The 20,409-nt window shown below is 43.4% G+C and overlaps 1 protein-coding gene across 4 annotated transcripts in view; it reads right to left on the bottom strand.

The window, feature by feature from the left end:
• VCAN (versican) overlaps positions 1-20,409 on the bottom strand; it is a 146,428-nt gene that overhangs the window by 108,445 nt on the left and 17,574 nt on the right. The window contains exon 1 of one of the 4 annotated variants that reach the window (XM_035014784.1): positions 5,989-6,449. The exons of the other annotated variants lie outside the window; for them this stretch is intronic. The gene's annotated coding sequence lies outside the window, so the exon portion shown is untranslated. Of the gene's footprint in view, positions 1-5,988; positions 6,450-20,409 lie in introns of those variants that run through there. 4 annotated transcript variants of the gene reach the window in all.

The raw sequence follows: 20,409 nt of genomic DNA, 5'->3' as shown, positions 1-20,409 counted from the left end.
CCCAGGCGCCCCCTCTAGTTATTTTTTTAATATCATTCCCTACATCTCATATTTGGTCATCTTAACTTTATTTAAGGAAAAGAAATGAAGTAGAGATTGACTCTTATTCTGAGTGGACCAATCAGTTGTCCCCAAATCATTTGTTGAATAATCCTTCTTTTCCACTGAATTTCCATGTCTATTCTAGTATATTTCTGGACTCTGTCTCCTGTTAAGTGAAACTAGACAATTCTTAAAGCAAAATGCTCCTATCTAACTCACTTTATAGATTTAGTAGGAAATATGCGATTTAGGTAATAGTGTTTTTATTGAGATTATAGAATTAGATCAATATGAGTCCCATGGATATAATATTAACACCACTTATTTGTATAGTTTTCCATTTGCCAAAGCTTTCCCACAGGTATTCACTGTTTTGATGTGTATAACTGTATATGCATTTAATAGATTCTGACATCAAGCTTTTTGATTCCAAGTCTAGTGTTCATTCCACCACACCATAGGTAATAGCAACTCAGTAATTTAATAATAAAAAATTATTGTCACATATTATATATGTGTTTATTATAAGCTATGTAGTCCTCATTTTTATAGACATAAGCACCTCTTAAAATTCTTAAAAGAACAAGGTAGGATATATATAGATACAGAAATTAGGTAAATTTAAACATAGATGTGCATTCACACCCTTTTATAGTTGATAGATCTATCCAGAGGAGTTTCAGGAAACATAACAGACAAACACATTCAACAAAGTCACTTTGCCCTGACCACTGAAATACAACCACCCTGGCACATTCAATGATAAGAACCTAGCAGAGTAAAAACAAAACAAACAAACAAAAAAACAACCCAAACACTGGAGAATACATATAAATACAATATAAACACATAAATGTACATTTATGTATGGGGGGTGTGGGGAGAGTGGGTGTAATTTTCTAAATCTAGGCTACCAGAGGAAACAGGCAAAAACTCACTAATTGAAGCAAAGCTTGACCAAGACATTTATCTCTAGGCATGCCTGGGTGGCTCAGTTGGTTCAGTGTCTGCCTTCGGCTCAGGTCATGATCCCAGGGTCCTGGGATCGAGTCCCGAATTGTGCTCCTTGCTTAGCAGGGAGTCTGCTTCTCCCTCTCCCTCAGGCTGCTGCTCCCCCCAGTGTGTGCTCTCTCTCTCTCTGACAAATAAAATTAAAAAAAAAAAAAGACATTTATCTTTACTTCCTCTTGGTCTTTTTTTTTTCTTTTTTAAAGATTTTATATATTTATTTGAGAGAGAGAGAACAAGCAGGGGCAGGGGGAGAAGCAGACTCTCCCCATCAGGAGAGCCTGATGCGGGGCTTGATCCCAGGACCCTGAGATCATGACCTGAGCCGAAGGCAGACGCTTAACTGACTGAGCCACCCAGGTGCCCATCTACTTCCTCTTGTTCTGATTCCCAATCAGAGGGAGTACCAGCCTTGTGTTTTCTGGTAAAGTATAGACCTATGCAACAATGAGCATGTTTTCTCAGACTAGAGCAACTCACCCCCAACAATGAGTGTGAGTCCTCACTGGTTTCTCTAGGTGAGTGGTGAAATAATCACCTACTGTAGTATAGTCACTGATTCTTCTCAAGATAACTGTGTATCTTGAGAAGTTGGGTCAGTCAAAGGGCAATATCCCATTTTAAATATGTGTCTACTGATGTCTGTCAATGAATAAAGTCAACAAAACTGTTTAAACTGCAGTAGGAAAGAAAAGATTGGTTGTGTGACTATTGGAAGACAGCCTTGGTGGGTCTTTATGCTCTCAAAGGCTCTAAAGCTCAATTAGTGATCACTCATCAACCACAAAGTACTTATGCATAATAATGTGAGGAAAGAGAGAACAAAGACTATATTTTTAATATTAATCGTATTCAACCTTAAGTTAGCTTTTTAAGTCCTTTGCAAACAGAATTTACAAGCATGCAGACATAGGTATCTTAGAATATCAGAGACATTCCCCTCCAGTTTGCAAGCACAGAGAAAAATTAGAGGAAACCTACACGGGTAAACATATAAAGCTAGGGGGGGGATTCTTTTCAAACTTCATTTTTTTAAAGCAGAAACAATTTAGGAATAACTTTTAATTTATCTACTAGGAAAAACAAACTAAAAGCTTGAATTCTGACATAAACCCTTAGATGGTCTTGTTCTTATCCCTCTTCCCACCACCCACAAGATTAAGGACTGTGGACTTCCTGCTGGAGGAAATAATTGCTCAATCACTTTGGAATCCACTGGAACCCTTCGCTGTATTAGTTTGGACAGACATATACAGTTATGAAATCTTCCTTTTTTACTGAGAGATCGCACTAGAAGTCAGTCCCTGAGACCTTCTGCCTGATACGCTCTTATATCCAAGTGACATATTCTCGGAACTGGGAATAGATTTCATCTCAGAAAACTAGTTGTTGCTCCCATTGATGCCTTCCCATGTTTACATTAAACCCACAACATCCTATTTCAGGACTTCACATGAATATTTTCATGATAGCTTTGGCACAGTTGACAAGCAGTACTTAAAATAATTTAGGTCACAGCTTTTAGAAGGAGTCAAAAAGAAAGGGAAAGTGTACCAATTAGATAATCAGAATTTGAGATCTCAGAGATCCTTAAAACCCTGTTCTCTGAAGTAAAGCGAGGAAGCAAGAGAGTTTAAAATGCAGCTCTAAGTGGCAGTGTCTAGACTGCGCCACGTTCCCCCAAGTTACTAGCTCCGTCATTTCATAAATGTGTGCTGAGCTCCCACTGTGGGCCAAACCCGTGCTAAGGGTCCTGATGCACAGGGACCTGAGTTACACCCGCAGCCCCTTAATGTTTGAGCTCATTGGAATTACATCAGTCCTGTCAAATGGCAATCATTCGCCATTCTAGACACAGGACAGTCTGGACGTGATTATCCTGTAATTGACTAAAAATAGTCTTTAAACCTACTTGAACGTATTTTAAAAGTCAATATATGGAGTACAGAATAAACTCGTGTCATTTTTCTGCCGAAAAAGTTTGCTTGGAGTAAATCTTTACTTCCTCCCTGTTGCAAGGCAAACAGTCCTCCTACCGCTCCCAAGAAGCAAGAAAAATTGTTTTCACATTATTAATAAGAGTGCTTAGCACCTTCTGGACAGAAGTCGGGTAGCCTCCAGCAGCAGCCCGCAGCCTAAGCACCGAGGGCGCGACCGCGGAGCTTCCCGCCGTGAGCCCCGCCCAGCCTTTCCCCGCCCCGCCCCGCCCCCGCCGAAAGCGCAAGGCCCCGCCCCCATTGGCCTCTGGGCGGGGACCCGAGGCGCCGCGCCAGCGTTCGGGCTGGGCGGACGGCCGGTTCGGCAGAGCGGTCGTCTCAGAGCCCAAGTCACACCCGTCTCTGGCCGGGAACTAAAGCCCCAGCCCACGTGGCGGCGGCTGGAGCACTCCGGCGTAGCGAGGAGCGCCCGGCGCGGCTCCTACCCCGCGCCTGCTGAGCGAGTGGGGCTCGGCCCGAGGCCCCAGCCACTTTAAAGGGCTCGTTTCTCCCCTACCCTTCCATCCTGGGACGCCGCTTGAGTCGCGTTTGTTGTCACTTATTTAAAATATATCTTAAAACAAGACGCGAAATTCGGCCTCAAACTTCGAAACGTACCCTACCTGTCCTCTCCTGGCTGTTTGCGTCCGTCAGCCCCATCTCCGCTCTCTTCTTCTTCCCGCTTCCTACCCTTCCCTTGCCTTCTCTTCTTTTTCCTCCCGTCGCACTCCTTCCCCCAAATTTCCACGTTCGATGTGTGTCTTGAAATTGATTAAGTTTAAACTTTGGATTAGGGGCCTTTCTTTTGCCATATCCTGGGGCGGGGCCCTAGTATTGGGTTCAAGTAGTCAAGGGCCTTAGTAAAGTTTCCAAAAGTAAAGCATTCTGTATTATATTTCTTAAAGTGATGCGTAAGATTGAACATCAAGCCCTCCAAAACCTGGATTCGCCCCTGGCAAGCTTCAGACTTGGCCCAGGGCGCTGCGCACATCCCCGAGGACCCGCGAGCTGGCGCTTCTGCACTTCGCAAAGACAAGGTCTCCTTTCAGGGCCCTCCAAATCCCTAGATTTACGTCGCAGAGTCTGAAATAGAAAACTAACGACTAAAGGTTCTTCATCCTTGAATATATGGTTGTAAAAGTGGCTCGCTTGGGGTTTTTTGAGGGGGGAGGTGGGGGGCTCGGTTTCCTCCACCTGTGCTGCACTTCTCCATCAGGGGGCGCCCACACCCGCCACAAAACACCCTATTCCTAGACATCTGGGTTCTGCAAGCCCTAAGCACGCCTACTGGGGGCAGATCCGAGGGAGCTCACTGCCTCTCTCGCTCCTCCCTCCTAGCCTGCCTCCGCGGACCCGGGAGGCAGGGATTTCACACTAGCCATTCATTTGTCAGCCGTGGGGGAGGGGACGCAGGAGCGAGAGAGACTGAACAGAGGCTGGGAGAGGGGAAGGGAGGCAGAGAAGATGGAGACAGAAGAGGGAGACACAAAGATGAGAAACGGGACACAGCGAAACTGTCTTTCAGTCTGTGGGTGTGCGCACGGTGCGACAGCTCTCCAGGCGTTGCGTAGATTTCTTCCCCCTCCCGCAGCATCTCCCGGGGACAAGCAGGACTTGCTGGGGCGCAGCTGGATCGGAGAGCAAATAGTTTAAGCTATGACACCGTATTTCTAACCCGCTCTCCGCTGCCTAACACACAGACCGCTCCACGCCCAGTGACACAGACAGCAAGCCGGGACAGCCCTGTGGCCCCCATATCCGCACGCACTGGGGATGTCGCCCCGTGGCGCCCACACCTCTGTAGGGTGGTGGGACGCTCCAGCCTAGGGCGTCCACCGGGGCTCCCGGCACTCGCTCTCCCTGGCCGCTGGATTAGCCAGTAAAGTTGCTCAACTAGGGCGAAGAGCTGGGAGGGTGTGGGGAGATGGAAGGAAAAGAAGGACCGCTTTAGTCGGGGCGAGAAGGCTGGTCCTAGAGGCCCCAGATTCGGGTCCCCGCACCACCTTTGTCTAGAGAGCGCTCTGAGCCCTGGTTTGCTCGTTAAGACCAGAGTGGAAGCCTCCACTTCGCTCTTCTGGGTGAGAGAAAATTCTTGCACATCGCTGATGGTTCAAGGCAAGCTTTTCCCGCCCAGGCGCTTCCCAGACCGCCGCGGCACTCCAACAACCCCACCCCCATCCCCTGCTCCCTCCCGGCCAGCCCCTGTGCTCCGCGCGCAGGACAAAAGAACCGAGGGGCACCAGGGAGGGCCTTGACAGCCCCCAAGTCTCCAAAGAGACGCAGCCCAGGCACCCCGCACATCCCCCGGCCGGACCTCTTTCCAGACTGCTTGCGGGCGGGGGGGGGGGGTCACGTCTGCCCAGGTCCCGGGTTGCTGCGGCGCGGGATCGTCCTGTCAGGAGCTGCCCTGGAGCAGCATTCCAGGAACGCCGGGCACTGACCACACACCAGGGGCCCGGAAGCCAGGTGGCCCGCACCAAGGCGGCTTCGGGGACTTGCAAGTGGACAAGTCTCGGGAGTCCCCATTCAAACTTTTGCCTCGAGCAGGTTAACAAAAAAAGCTCAAGGTGCCAGCGGTCCCTCCAGCTCTCCAGCTCAAGACCCCAATACTTTTCTAAGGATTCTCTACAATTCTCTTCCCTCCCTTCCCCCAATTCCGTTAGTCCTTCTACCCCCACCCCATTCCGGGCTTCTTTTGTCTGGATCTTTTCAGCACCACGGTCCCTCGGTATTCCTCTCTCCAAACGTCCTTCTGAAAGTTACCTGCATTTTTAAAGTGCATATATTTTCTTAACTTCGCCTTACAGCTAGTTCTCTTTGCCTTAATTAAAACCTTCTACCAATTAAAATGTACTTCGTTTTTCTAAGCTCGCTCGTTTTTGTTGTTTTTTTTTTTTTCTTTCTTTCTTTCTTTCTTTTTTTTTTTTTTTTGTTAAAGGGGGAACAAAAGAAACGTGATTACCTTGAAAGGCGGCTTATTGCAGTTTGGGGGATAAAAATCACCGCAGCGCTGCGCGAATGGGCTCGGTGTTGCCGGGGCGGGTCACATAGGAAGCTCGGTGGCCTGGGGAAGGGTGCGGAGGGTGCGGGACGGTGCTGAAGGATGCAGGAGGATGCGGGGCTGGCCGCAGATCCCCGTCCCAGCGCCTGTCCACAGCACCTAATGTTCGCGGCTGTTGCTCCCGCCCGCCTGGAGTTCTTCCCCAGAAAGGCTCGGGGCAGCTCGCCTGCAAGTTCAAATGCGGGTTGTGACACCCATCATCATTATATCACTGTACCGTCAGCACCGAGGAGGAGACTCAGCGAGGAGGAGGAGGAGGAAGAGGAGGAGGGTTCATTCACAGGCTCCTGAAGCGCTCGGCAGCTTCAGCCACTCCTAAGAGCCCAGGCTTGGAAAGCAGGCAGAGGGGCGGAAAGGCAGCTCCCCGCGCCTGCGGTAGGGACCGCCTGCCTCCCTCCCCAGGCACTCCCACCTCTCGGCGTTTCTTCCTGACAAGAAGTACCAATCGGCTTGGGGACAGCAGCGCTCCCCATTCAGCGACTCACTAAGTAACATCGCGCTGTGCGCACGGAAACCACTGCCCTCCTACCCCTCCCCACCCCCACTTCCCCGCCCCCTGTGCTGCCAGTTCTGGGTTAGGGGAAAGGAGCCCCCAGGCTCTGGTGGGGCAGGCCAGCACTAGACAATTGCGCACCCTCAGTTCTTCTTGGGAGCGAATGAAACTCTGCAAAATCAGCAGAGAACTTGGTTACAGCGTGTTTACGAGGCCACAGAACCTGCCTGTCCCATCTGAGGGAAGTGTCAGGCTTGCGCCTCCAGCCAACCCGAAAGAGACACTGAGAAAACCAGATCCTTCTAAGACCTAGAGGGAAAGTGTAAGAACTGCCGTACCCGGGAACTGCCCCAAGGGGAGCCCGACGTCATAGCGCAATTTACAAAGACCCTGGTAATAAAGGCTTGGACAGGAAATTCCCCCAAGCAAATCCCCTGTCGGATTTCAACAGATTCTCTAACTCTGCCGCAAACGTACAGAAGTCTAGATTTTGCTTTCTTCCTTCTTCTTTTCCCTCAGTTTTTCAAAGTGTCCCTCATGGTAGAATATTTAATAATTTTTCTGAGTAACAGAGACTCCTTGGATGTACCAATCCCCTTCCTTGTGGTCAGGAAATGGGACCATAATCTTTCTTGAGTTTTTGTGATTTTTGTTTTCAGCCAGGCTGACCAACTATGTAAACAACATCAACACAAGGAAGAGTCCCCTGCATTGTGTTACAAAAGGTTTCCTATAGGACCTTAGAGAGCAAAGGGTCAACCAGTTGACACAAAGGATTTCTCCCTCTTAGAAAAGAGGGACTTTGTATTTTCCTTTTCTTTGAAGTCAAGTATGAGTTTATACAATGGGAACAAAATAAGTCCAAGGTGCACATCAGTTTCAACATGGATACTGGAGTGGACAGCAAATTTTTCTTTCTACACAAACATGGAAGTATCCTCATGATTATTCTCTCTGAAGTCTCTACTTAGAAAATTATATCAAATACAACAGTGATGATTAAAGAAAAAAGTCCAGTTTCACTCTGAATTTCTTTGAGTGGGTTGGCTTTAGACTCATACTTTAAAACTTGTAGAAGCCTAGACTTCTGTGCACGCACATTTATAATGTTTCTTTTCTAAGTTTCTTTTGCAAGTTGTATGCATTCTGCATGATGCTAGATTTTAAGTTATAGACAGGTAGAAGTTTTGCTGGGAGAATTTCAGCCCTCAAAATGTGTGCTTTCCATTTCTCATTATTTATTTATTTATCAGCTCACTACAGTGAATAACATAACTATTAACTACAGGATTTAGGAATCAATTTTTTTGTTTGTTTTACAATTATTTTTTTATTCTTACTATAGTTTTTATACCACCGTTCTTAACATTGAAGTTCTATTTCATTAAGTATTTAGAATAACAGAGTCACAGAACAGAATCAGATTTCAACCTTTACATTTAGCAGATAAGCAAACTAAAGCTCAGAAAGTGATTTTTCCTAAAGTCAGACAATTAACAGCAGAGCTATTACCAGAACACAACTCTTGACTCCAGGTCCAGTGGTCTTTCCAGCACTCCTCCTAGCAACTTTTTTTAAAGATTTTATTTATTTGACAGAGAAAGACACAGAGAGAGAGGGAACACAAGCAGGGGAAGTGGGAGAGGGAGAAGCAGGCTTCCGGCCAAGCAGGGAGCCCAAAGCGGGCTAGATCCCAGGCTCCTGGGATCATGACCTGAGCTTAAGGCACACGCTTTAATGACTGAGCCACCCAGGTGCCCCTCCTAGCAACTTTATAAACAAGATCACTTCACTCAAAAAGGGAGAAAACTCCTTATCGAAATTTATACTCCAGGTATTAGGACAGACCTTTCTCTGAGACACCTCAAAGTATATATTATTGTTCTCATTCTTAAATTTGAGTAAACCTAGTTGAGTTCCAAAGAGTTTAAATGTCTTGCCTGTGGCTACTTTCTAAGTGGTACATCTGCCAATCTGAAAAGCTTATTATCTTTCCATTACCCTGCTCTCCCTTCATAATACAGTTAAGTAAAACATTTCTGCAAAGGAGACCTAAGGCGGAAGAAAGCAACTAATAGCAGATTAATAACCATTTTTAAGGAAATGTTAATATTTAACAGTCCCTGTAAATAATGCCAACTTTACATGATGAAACATGATGAAAAATAAGGGTCAGAGACTACGTACATCCTGAGATATTTTCCTTTATCTTCCCAAATGTGTTTCTCTAGCCCTCTAATGTTTATAGTCCCTTATAATGTCCACGGACATTACAACTCTTGACAGAGCAGTTCTATAGGGCAAAGGCACTTTCTCAGGCAGACTTCACTAGTCAGAACATGGACAATTCTGAACAGCTTTATACCGCATGCCTTTTCTTTACCTCGGCTTGTAACATTATTTAGAAAATTAAACACTCCTGCAGGCTGCCAAATAACTAAAATGAAACGACACCCCCAAATATCAGCTTGCTTTCTCTAATTTCCCTACAATAGGGAATAAAAAGGAAAGTATACAAGGTACATTCAGAATAGACTCTATAGATGTATTATTTCCATTTAACTGTCCTTGAGGACTTCTCCCTCTCTCTCTCTTTCTCCCTCTCCCTCCCTGCCTCTCTCTCCCTGTGTCTCTCTTTCTCTCTTCATGAAGACAAAATGAATGACAAAGCAGTTATTTCTGATTCTCCCACGTTTTAAAAATTATCACAAGGTTTTGAATGGGAAAGTATATTTTTGTAACCTTTATAACTAAAACTACTTTGCCCATTACACTCAAGTCTGAATCAAACAGTAACTAAAATCTCATTCTATGTATCCCCCTTTAAATCATGTCCTTATACTGGGGATATTCTGTATGTAAACTCCATAGTCCCAGGTATCGATAAAGCAAGATCTTCATTCCTAGTGCGGGTGTCTACAAGAAACCAGAAGCCAGAAGCTGCGTGTCTTGCTTCGTTGCCTTGATCTTGTCTTCAGGAACTTGGCAGGAGTCAGGGGCAGTCAGCCAATGACTGGACAAGAAAGGTGTAGCTGGCAGGTGGGTGTCCAGGGAATTTCATTATCTTCATCTGAACCTCCTTCTGAGCTTTAGGATCACATTTCACGTCTTCTTTTTTAGTGATCAGGTGAAGTGTTCTTAGACATGGTATCATCTTTTGCTGCACTAGGGATGACAAGGTTCCAGTCCCACCCACATGCAGAAAATAGGTTCACATTTCAAGTCCCTGATCTGGCCGATCCTAGGCACAATGAAGCAAATATCCTCTGTGGATGGTGAAAAAAAATGTGTGGTTAAAAAATGTACCTTTAATGAATTCCACAGTGCCTAGAAAAAGGAATCCAACCTCTAAAATTGCTTCATTATTATTTTTTTTAATAGGTTAGGGACTGATATTTTATCCAACACTTTAAGTCCTCTTTGGTTTTCTAGGAAATGCAGAAGTAATATGAGGTCTTTTGCCTTCCTTAAAAAAGAAAAGAAACTCTACAAAAGGCAAAGTGATGGTGGCAATCTTATTACTCTTTAGCCTGAAGTATATAAATTACTCAGAAAAATTAAACACAGACAAATACCTTCAGAAAGCCATGAAAAATTTGATTTTTCCCAGAGCAAGACTTTGCTCCCCAACCCCCAAATCAAAATGTTACAGTAAAATGTTTCTTTCAGTAAAAGTTTTTTTTCCTTCTTTGCTGTAAATGTCCTGTTCATGGTTGGGCAGATTATTCCAGAACTTAACTGGAAGACCATCTACATCACGACGGAACTATGCAAGCAAAAGCCAAGTTCCAACATGGAGTGATGGGAAAGGCTGGGCTGCCCAGAGGATGACTTCATTAGGGAGCAGAGAAGTTCTCTGAGCCGGTCCACACGGCAGCCAAATGGCTCAGCGCATCTGCGCTCGCCCCCAGGAAAGCTGTTCGGAGCACAGTATCCAAAATGCCATCACGTTTATAAAGAAAAAGATTAAGACGTAAATGAAGCAGTCCAACTAAATTGAATCAGAGATAGTATCGACCTTACTCCCCTCCTTAGTCACTTTCTCAAACTCTTTTCTTCCCCTCCTACAGCCTGAGAAATATAGGTCACTTCTTATAAAGCATTTGTCTCACTGAACCAAGATGAACTGAAGGATTTGGTTTCCGAACACAAGGAAGCGGTAGAGATCTTTTTTTTTTTAAGATTTTATTTATTTGAGAGAGAGAGTGAGAGAGAGAGAGAGCACATGAGAGGGGGGAGGGTCAGAGGGAGAAGCAGGCTCCCTACTGAGCATGGAGCCTGATACAGGGCTCATCTCGCAACCCTGAGATTACAACCTGAACTGAAACCAAGAATCAGATGCTTAACTGACTATGCCACCCAGGTGCCCCTGGATTATTCTTTTTAAAACAAAGCTTCATATTACTCTACCACCCAACTAATAATAATAACAATAATCTAACATTATTATTTTCTTACATGCTAAGCAATGTCCTTAATGTTTTACACTGACTTTTTCATTTAGATCATCTTTTTAAAAAATACTGAGATCTTTATTGATATTCATACTTTAAAATCTTTTTTTTAAAGATTTTATTTATTTATTTGAGAGAGAGAATGAGAGAGAGAGAGAGAGCACATGAGAGGGGGGAGGGTCAGAGGGAGAAGCAGACTCCCCGCCGAGCAGGGAGCCCGATGCGGGACTCGATCCCGGGACTCCAGGATGATGACCTGAGCCAAAGGCAGTCGCTCAACCAACTGAGCCACCCAGGCGCCCAAGAGATCTTATAATCTATGCTGTAGGGCTGAGAACAACGCAGAGGTTTTCTTAAGAGGCAAAACTTCTGCAGTTGCTGTTTATTTTCAGTGAGTACCAGCTTCCATTTATTTAATCGGAGTACAACGGGACCCAGAGACAAGAAATTTGATGAAAGCTCTATGGATGGTGCAAAAAGCCACCACAGCATCATTAGTGTCTCTGGTGAGCAAAGGTGGAAAGCAAGACAGGAAACAAAGGAAGTTCGACGTAGTGAGAAGAACGTTTGATGAACTCCAGTATAGGTATCAGAACAAGACACAGAAGTAACAGGCAGTCATTCCATTTTAGTTTTTTCAGCAAAAAGAATTGCAGGACAAGTTGAATGCCAGGGACTTTAGGCTTTTGTCAAAAAATATGAATGATCCCATTTTAACCCTGCAATTCAAAGGACATTAAATATTGCTATAGCTCATCAAGAAAAAAGAAGAGAAGAATATCTATAAGATGCAGCAAATACTTATCACAAACAGACTGCTCTCAATTTCATTTCTATTTTCTTTGTTCAATCCAACAAGCATTTACCGAGCACTGTTAATGTGTACTGTTTTAGACCTTAGGCATTCAGGCATTATTCAAAAGGTAAGGATTGCTTCTCAGCCTAAAGAAGTTTCTAATCTCTATAGAAAAAATTAATTTATTGGAGTAGCCAAGGTTATTATTTATCTATGTAATGACTAATGAATTTAAAGGGAAAAAAGTATGTGTGTGTGTGTGTGTGTGTGTGTGTGTGTGTCCATTGGCTGGTCTAATCAGCCATCTTTTAAAAACATGTCACTGATTACAAATGGATCAGGAGAGAATGATAGCTCAACAAATCTCCTTTACTGGAAAATCACTTGCATGCACATATTCTACTGACATTGAGTCCAGGCATTAATCTTGTTGTATATGAAGAGATTGTGTTTCTTATTTTTCCACAATAAAAATAGCTCGGTAGATGTCATGTACTCAGGGTTCATTTTAAGTTTTTGAAGGTCTTCTAGAGTTGATAAATCAAACCAAAGTTGAATGGTGGAAGGAAAGCATTAAATGTCATCCTAACAAGAAAGGAAGGTCAGGGAAATTGATCACACCAAGGACATTAGGGTCTCTGGCTGCTGGACATGAGTATCAAATGTAGGCATTAGAAAACAAGAGAAAAGAATAGGCACTAAAAATTCTTCTTCTTAGTCATCACAAAGCTGAAATAATTTGATTTTAAATATTGTATTGAATTTATAGGCTTCCCTCAAAAATGCAGTTGAGAATGTGTAATCGCCCTTCCTATCCCCATTTCTGCAACTCTTTGGGGGAACTTTTGTCTATTTCTCTCTGGTGGTAGTTACCTATGACTGCCTCCTCTCCCCATATCATTTCACACAATATCTCTCTCCAGCTTTATTGAGATATAAATCACATAGAGCATTATGTAAGTTGAAGGTGTACAATGTGATGACTTGATATATGTGCATACTGTGAAATGGTTACCCCAGTAAGGTTGGTTAACACATCTTTTACCTGCATAATTATCATTTTGTTGCTGTTGTTCTGGTGAGAACATTAAAGCTCTACTCCCATAGAGACTTTCAAGTATACAATACAGTATTGTTAACTGTAGTCACCGCTCTGTATATTAGATTCCCAGAACTTACTCGTCTTATAACTGAAAGTTTGTAGCCTTTGACCAACATCTCCCCATTTCCCCCATCCTTTAGGCTCAGGCAACCACCATTTTACTCTCAACATGATAAAAGGCTGGCCATATATGACAAGCCCACAGCTAACATCACACTCCATGGTGAAAGGTGGAAAGCTTTTTCTCTAAGGTCAGGTGTCCACTTTTACCACTCTTATTCAACACAGTACTGGATGTCCTATCCAGAGCAATTAGTCAAGAAAGAGAAATAAAAGGCATGCAAATCAGAAAGAGAGAAGAAAAACTGTCCCTGTTTGTTGATGACATGACCTTGTATATAGAAAATCCTAAATACTTCATTACGAAACTGTTAGACCTAATAAAGGAATTCAGTAAAGTTTCAGTAAAAATCAACATACAACAATCAGTTGCATTTCTATCTAATAACAGTCACCTGCGAAAGAAATAAAGAAAACAATCCACATACAGTAGCATCAAAAACAATAAAATACTTAGGTATAAATTTAACCAAGGAAGTGAAAGAACTAGGCACTGAAAACTGTAAGACACTGAGGAAAAAAAGTTGAAGATGCCATAAATAAATGGAAATATATCCGGAAAAGTTAATATTGTGAAAATGTCCCTACTACCCAAAGCTATCTATAGATTCTATGCAATCCCTACCAAAATTCCAATGGCGTTTTCCACAGAAATTTAAAAGGAAAAACAAAAAAGCACCTATCTATCTTAGTTTGGGTTCCCACAGAGGCAAGCCCTGAGGCCAGGATTCAAATGCAAGCAGTTCATTTAGGAGGCAAGACCAAGCAACATCTATAAAGAAGGCATGAGACAGGGAAGGAAAGGAGGCTAGTGGGGGACGCACTTCAAGCAGGCTGTCACTATAGGCAGTTAGAGCTTAATCCCACTGGGGACTGCTGAGAAAGAGTAGAGAATGTGCACCGCAGAGCTATCCCTTCTGGGCTATTTATATACTTGTTGTTGGTGAGGGCTTTTCCAAGGGGTGTTAATCTCCTGCCACTTGGGTATATGTGCCGGCCGCCTGGGCTCTGGTGGCCAGCGAAGGCTCTCGGGCTAAAAGATCCAGGGCTTGTGATGGGAAACTGGGCCAGCCTGCATGGAAATGATAGAGGTAAGGGGATGCAGGTGGGGTACCAATCACATCTGCTATAATTCTCAATACTCTAATCACCACTTGGCTGGCTAGAAAGGCAGGACTGGCAACAATAGGTTTCCTGCCTTGGTTGGGGCAAGATGAGGCTGCAAGTTTTAAGGTATCAGGGAGGAGTGTGAATCCAGCCACGGCTCCTTCGGTGTAGGCCATGCTCCCCACGCCGGGATCACATCACAGCTACTTGGTCACACCCAGGGCTGCCTCATTAGCAGGATCCCTAGTCTAAATCTCAGTGCCTCTTCTCCCTCTGACAGATCTAGCTTGTAAATTCACCTAATGCGGACTTCCTCTTACTTTCAACATGTCATCACTGATGGAAGCTGTGCGAGAGTAGGGTCTTTATGTGTCCGGTTCACATTCTCACACAGCTCCTTAGCACAGTGCCTAGCCCGTAGGAGGTGCTCAACAGATATGTGTTAATAGACGTGGAATGGATACATCTGTTGATTATGTCCTATGTCCTAAGGACTATCATTAAAGAATAGAAATGAAAATAGGAATAAAACATACTCTCTGCCTCAAGAAACAGTGAAAACTCAAATGCTTCACAAAGGCCATGAGGACACCACAAAAGAGTGAAGTAGGCAGAGAAGTAAACAAGAGAAAATGGTAAGACGTTTGGAAGCAAGGGAGCCTTGTCAATCGGAATGTGGGACTGTTGATCCAGTGCTTCCTGCTCTTAAAACATTCAATAGGCCCTGCAAAACTGGTCTGTGGACTGATTCCCACTGGAAGGATCCTAAGATTTTGACCATAAGTTTAAACGATCCAAGGGAAGGCTGGTGGGAAACTAGTGGAGGGTAGGACTCATTTTATTCCCTTTATCTACTCTCTCCTTTTCTTCTTCTACTTATCCTCCCCCCCGCCCCATAGTAAACACCCTTATGAATCCCCAAAAGGCCAGTGTGCTGTACAGAGGCTTAGGAAGGGGAGGAGGCAATGGCAGGGAGTTTTCAAGGATGAAAGGGGAGCAATACACCAGGATTTCTGAAGCATCAAGGAAGGCTGAAACCAAAATGTAGCAGGCAAAGAAGACGCCGCCTCCCTACGCAGCTCCCTCCCTTGGGGCCACCTATCCTTGCCATGTGCAACCGGGGCCCATGACTCCACCTGAGCTCCTGTTCTAGGGGCCAAGAAAGTCCCTTTTCCCCTTGTAGTTGAGGGATCCAAATACCCAGCAACCCAAGTGGTAACAATGCATCTTCCTAAGGGGGTCTTAACCAAGAACACTGTTAATCTGCACTCTTCAATGTACATTCTTGACTTTTTATCTTTGAGGCGATGTATTGTGAGGACATAAAGCACAATTTTACACTATTCATAAATAGAGACTGGCCCAGGAAGCTATAAACAAAATAGGAAAGAATACCTCCTGTGACAGACAATTGCATTTTTGGAGAGGGAACTGGGGAAGCAGATATCAAGAGAGTGAGAAAGAAGCTGGAATCTGGATTATAATTGGGAATCACTTCCTAAAATGATCCAGCCATGCCTAATAGAGATGGCAGATCCAGATGGGAAAAGGAAGAAGCTGAGGGAGGGCAGTTTTCACCTGGGGACAGACGGATGGCTGATGCCTAGGAAACAGTGGGACTGGGGGTAGTAAAAAGCAAAGGTGATGAGCACTGGGTGTTATACTTAACTAATGAATCATTGAACACTACATCAAAAACTAATTATGTACTATACAGTGGCTAACTGAACATTAAAAAAAAAAAAAGCAAAGGTGAATGAAAAATTCGGTTGCTTGAAACCAGGCTATTTGTGAGCTTCCAAGTTAAAAAAGAACCCGAATGCTATTGTTTTTGTTCCCAATCACTGTCCAAACTGCTGTGTCAAATGCCCCCTTCCCAATGACAGTAAGGTTCCATAACTCTCTGTACACTTTTCATTAACATATGCTTATTTTTACATAGTTGAAAATACGAATATCATAGACTAATTAAGGCTCTCCTTCCACCAAAGCTTCTCTACCTGTGGCTCAAGGGATTTAAACCAGAGAAGGAGGATGTCTGTATTTTTACTCTTCCTGGGGCTGCCTGACTCTGGCATGGGGCAAGGCTGGGTTGGCTACTCTGGGACCTCTGTATGCACTCTCTTCTAGCTTCAGCATTTCTGCTACAAACAGGCAGAAGTGAGGGTGAAGGAAAGGGACAAGACCCTCTTCCTTACCGGCTGCTGTTAGAATCCTCTCTGGGATCATTAAAGCTTCTCTGGACCACAGCGACTGGCAGCTGATGCCCTCTGTGGGTCAGGTGTCCCAGTGCTGGCCACCTGGAGGACATGTGTGCACTTTCCAGGAGTCTCTAGAGGACATCTTGCTGTGCAATCTCCTGCCCTGGGAGGTGCCATTGTGCTTCTCCCCTCACCCTCCTCAACTCAATCTCAGTTGATATGCCCCACGCCCCTGCTACTGTTCCCCAAGTCTGACAGGCTACTCTCGGGACACCAGCAAGGCAGCTTTAGTACAGCTACCTCCTGCTCTATCACTTAGCTCACTAAAAGACAAAACAAACAAACAAACAAACAAAAACCCAAATCCTGGGCTTCGCCAGATCAAATAGTGGGAGTTCAGGCTCCCCGTGCCCTCTCTCCTTCCAGTTACTTCTCACCAAATACCTTTGCTCCTGTCGGGTAGGCACAAGGACGATCAACAAAGTCCCTTTCTGAGTACATATGCTGAGCTCCACTTCTTAGAAACATCCTCAATTTCTGTGACTTCTCTTGGAGTCTCCCCTTCACCTCTCCCTTGAGGAGAAGAGGGAAAATGGACAGTACTTTCCACAGAAAAAATAGTGGCATATAGCTTGGCGGAAGGCAGCGCAAGAGATATTGGTGAGGAGAAAAGCAGGTTGTTGGGTTGTCTAGAGATGCAGCAAGATGTCTCTTGCTGGTGAAAACAGATTCGTCCAGCAAGAAAGAAATTACAAAAGACTTTCCTCCAGTCTCCTCTGCCATAGCCCCCCGGCTTCCTATCTGTGCCTTTATGTAACTGTAGGTGTGCATGTGCTTCATATCCTAGACCTTTATGTCTCATTTGAATAAGAAGTCTTCCAGCATTCCAGTGGTAAGGCAATTCCATACCAAATGCCAGGGTTTCCTCTGATTCATAGCATTTTGGCAACTCCATGAAGGGAGAAGAGATCTGGCTACGGTTCAGCAATAAGGGAAGAGAAACACTGCCAAGCCTCAGAAAGTCCTAAATTAGAAGGCCAGGGGTTTGATACAGGGAAGCAACGGGAAGGAAGTAGTAATCTGAGTACAGATTCCAGCAAGGTAAATAGGTTCCCGACACGTCTGGCAGTTCCTGATCTGGTTTCAGATGGAGGAATTTAATAAGCTTTAAGGTCTTAAAACCTGAGTGACAAACAGAATACAAAACAGTGGCAGAGTGGAAAGCCTTTTAGAATTGAAGTCATAGGAGGGGAGCACAAATCTTAGTTTGGCTACTTACTAGTTTCATGAATTTGAACAAGCCAACCGACCCACCTGAGTTTCCTCACTGGCAAAACAGTGATAACAATACCTACACAACAGAGTTAACAAGATTTGACAAGAAAATAAAGCACCTGATAAATTGGCCAGGGCCACCATGTACAGCTGTGCAATCTTTGCACTACACAAGTGTCCAGCCAAGCAAATGAGCAGGGGCTGAAACAGCATCCAAGCTCTGCCAGTCAAGCCATTGACCCAGCAAACGTCTATAATCGACAGGAGCAAGGGGCAAAATTTCTTCCACCTCTGACACACCCTACCGAGACTTTTACCAAGGGACTCTATTTTCCCACAAGCTGGCACCTCTTTCTAATTTTCACAGTGCCTGCAAACTTGGGGATAGCCACTAGATGAACGAATAAATGGAAGGCAGTGTCTTATTACTGGAGCATAGCTTCGGCTAATCTTCCTCCAGAGGACAGCTCTCAGTAAATCCACAAGAACAGGTTCCAAATGAATGAACTGGTTCAAGTCAAGGACCATCTACAACTAGATCAGTATTTTTCAATGTGTATCTTGTGCCACTGTAGAAAATAATCTGTATTTTATAGTTCTGACACCAAAGTCACAAGCAATAGAAGAAAAAATTTAAAAATGGGACTTCATCACGATTAAAAACTTCCACGATGTCAAAGCACACCATCAAGAAAGTGAAAAGACAGCGCAAAATAGGACACAATTTTTGCAAATCATAGATCTGAGAAGGAACTTTTATCTAGAAGAGATGAGGAACTTTTACAGCTCAATAATAAAAAGACAACCTAATTTTTTAAAATGATCAAAGTATATGAATGGACTTTTCTCCAAAGAAGATAAACAAATAACCAGTAAACACATGAAAGATGCTCAGTATCATTAGCCACCTGGAAAACACAATTCAAAGCCATGAGATTCTACTTCACAGCCACTAAGATGGCTAGAATCAAAATGTCAGATAATAACAAGTGTTGTTGAGAATATGCAGAATTTAGAAGCCTGTACACTGTTGGTAGGAGTGTAAGATGGTACTGTTACTTTGGAAAGTGGTCTGGGAGTTTCTCCAAAGGTCACTCATTTGCCCTAGCGATTCCACTCCTAGGTATATATCTGAGAGAAAATAAAACATATGTCAACATAAAAATTTGTTTATAAACGTTCATAGTAGCACTGTTCCAAGAGTGGGAACAACCTATATGTCTATAAACTGATGAATGAATAAATAAAATATGGTATATCCACACGAGGGAATATTATTCAGCAATAAAAAAGAGTGAAGTGCTGAGACATGCTACAAATCGATGGACCTTGAAAACATTATGTTAAGGGGAAAAAAGCCAGACACAGAAGACCACATATTGTATGATTCCACTCTACAGAGACAGAAGGTAGATTAATAGGGCTACCTAGGGCTGAACAGTATGGGGAAATGGGGTTGACTGTTAATGTGTGTGGTGTCTCTTTTTGTGGTAATGAAAATGCTCTGGACTATGTTAGTGCTGGTAGATGCATAACTCTGTAAATATAATAAAAGGCATTTAATTGTACACTTTAAATGTGAATTGTATGGTATGCGAATTATATCTCAAAGGTGTTACTAAAGAAATGTAAATGTGTCTTTAAAAATCTTACTTGTGATGCTCGTAAAATATAGATGCCAGAGCCCTTCCCCAGACTTACTAAATTAGAATTTCTATGAGTGAAACCCAGGAATGTGTAATATAAACAAGTACACTGAGTCATTCTTTTATGCCATAAGTTTGTCAACCACACAACCAGTCTGTCATACGAATTAACTGTATTATATTTTTGTTATAGCTTTTGCTGGGAGATTTTTCCTTGTATAAGTGTGGCATTTGAAGTCCAACAGTTGACAAATAGTTTGGATAAAAACAAACAAGCAAACAAACAAACAAAAAACCCTCTTTTTTCCATGTGAACAGTTAAAGGCAACAAATTGGAAGAGTCTATCTTTCCACCCTTCTCACTCATGTGCTCAATGATAAAAGTTAAAGGTGTAAAAAAAGAAAAACCAAGTAAAATTTCAGTAATTCAGGGTAAAAATTTCCATCATCATCACCAACCAAAATAAAGACAAGAAGACTCTGGAAAGTTTCTAAAACTTGGGGAATCCAGTTTCTACTTTCCCCTTCACCACCAACCACTGGGAGGAGATTTCATCTTTCACATTTCCAACCCTGGCCATTCCTTTTACAGTGTTTACTAAATCAGAATAAAAGTTTGAGGTGAAAGTTGTTAATTTCAACTGCATGACACAATGTTAAAAATTTAAAATTTTCCTATTAAAGATTTTTTTACACTTGGATTGCATATCTGCCTTTATATTTGTACAGAATGTTAGTATTTACAAAGTTACAAAGTTAGTATTCACTAGTCACTTAATCCTTGAACAATCCCTGCGTAGTGTATGTGGAAGATAATAATAGGCCTTCTGGCAGAGGCATCTAGTTGTTCCCTAAGTTGAAAATGTACCCAGAATTTGTTTTTATTAGATTTGGTAAGGCATCAAACATGGAAATGATTGTCATGAAGGAAGAAGTTTGCACACATAGATCTCTAGAAATAGATGCACTGCATGCCACACAGGGTCACATGGAGAAGGACCAGGGATGGTCAGGAGTCAGATGAGGGGTGAAAGCAGAGCATGGCCCAGAGCCTTTATTACTAGTTTTTATTTTATTTTATTTTATTTTATTTTATTTTATTTTATTTTATTTTATTTTATTTTATTT

This window comes from Mirounga leonina, unplaced genomic scaffold (assembly GCF_011800145.1).
Source record: "Mirounga leonina isolate KUSES-001 unplaced genomic scaffold, KU_Mleo_1.0 Mir_168, whole genome shotgun sequence".
Lineage (NCBI taxonomy): Eukaryota > Metazoa > Chordata > Mammalia > Carnivora > Phocidae > Mirounga > Mirounga leonina.
Note: the sequence above shows the minus strand (reverse complement) of the source record. Positions and strands in the feature narration are given on the sequence as shown.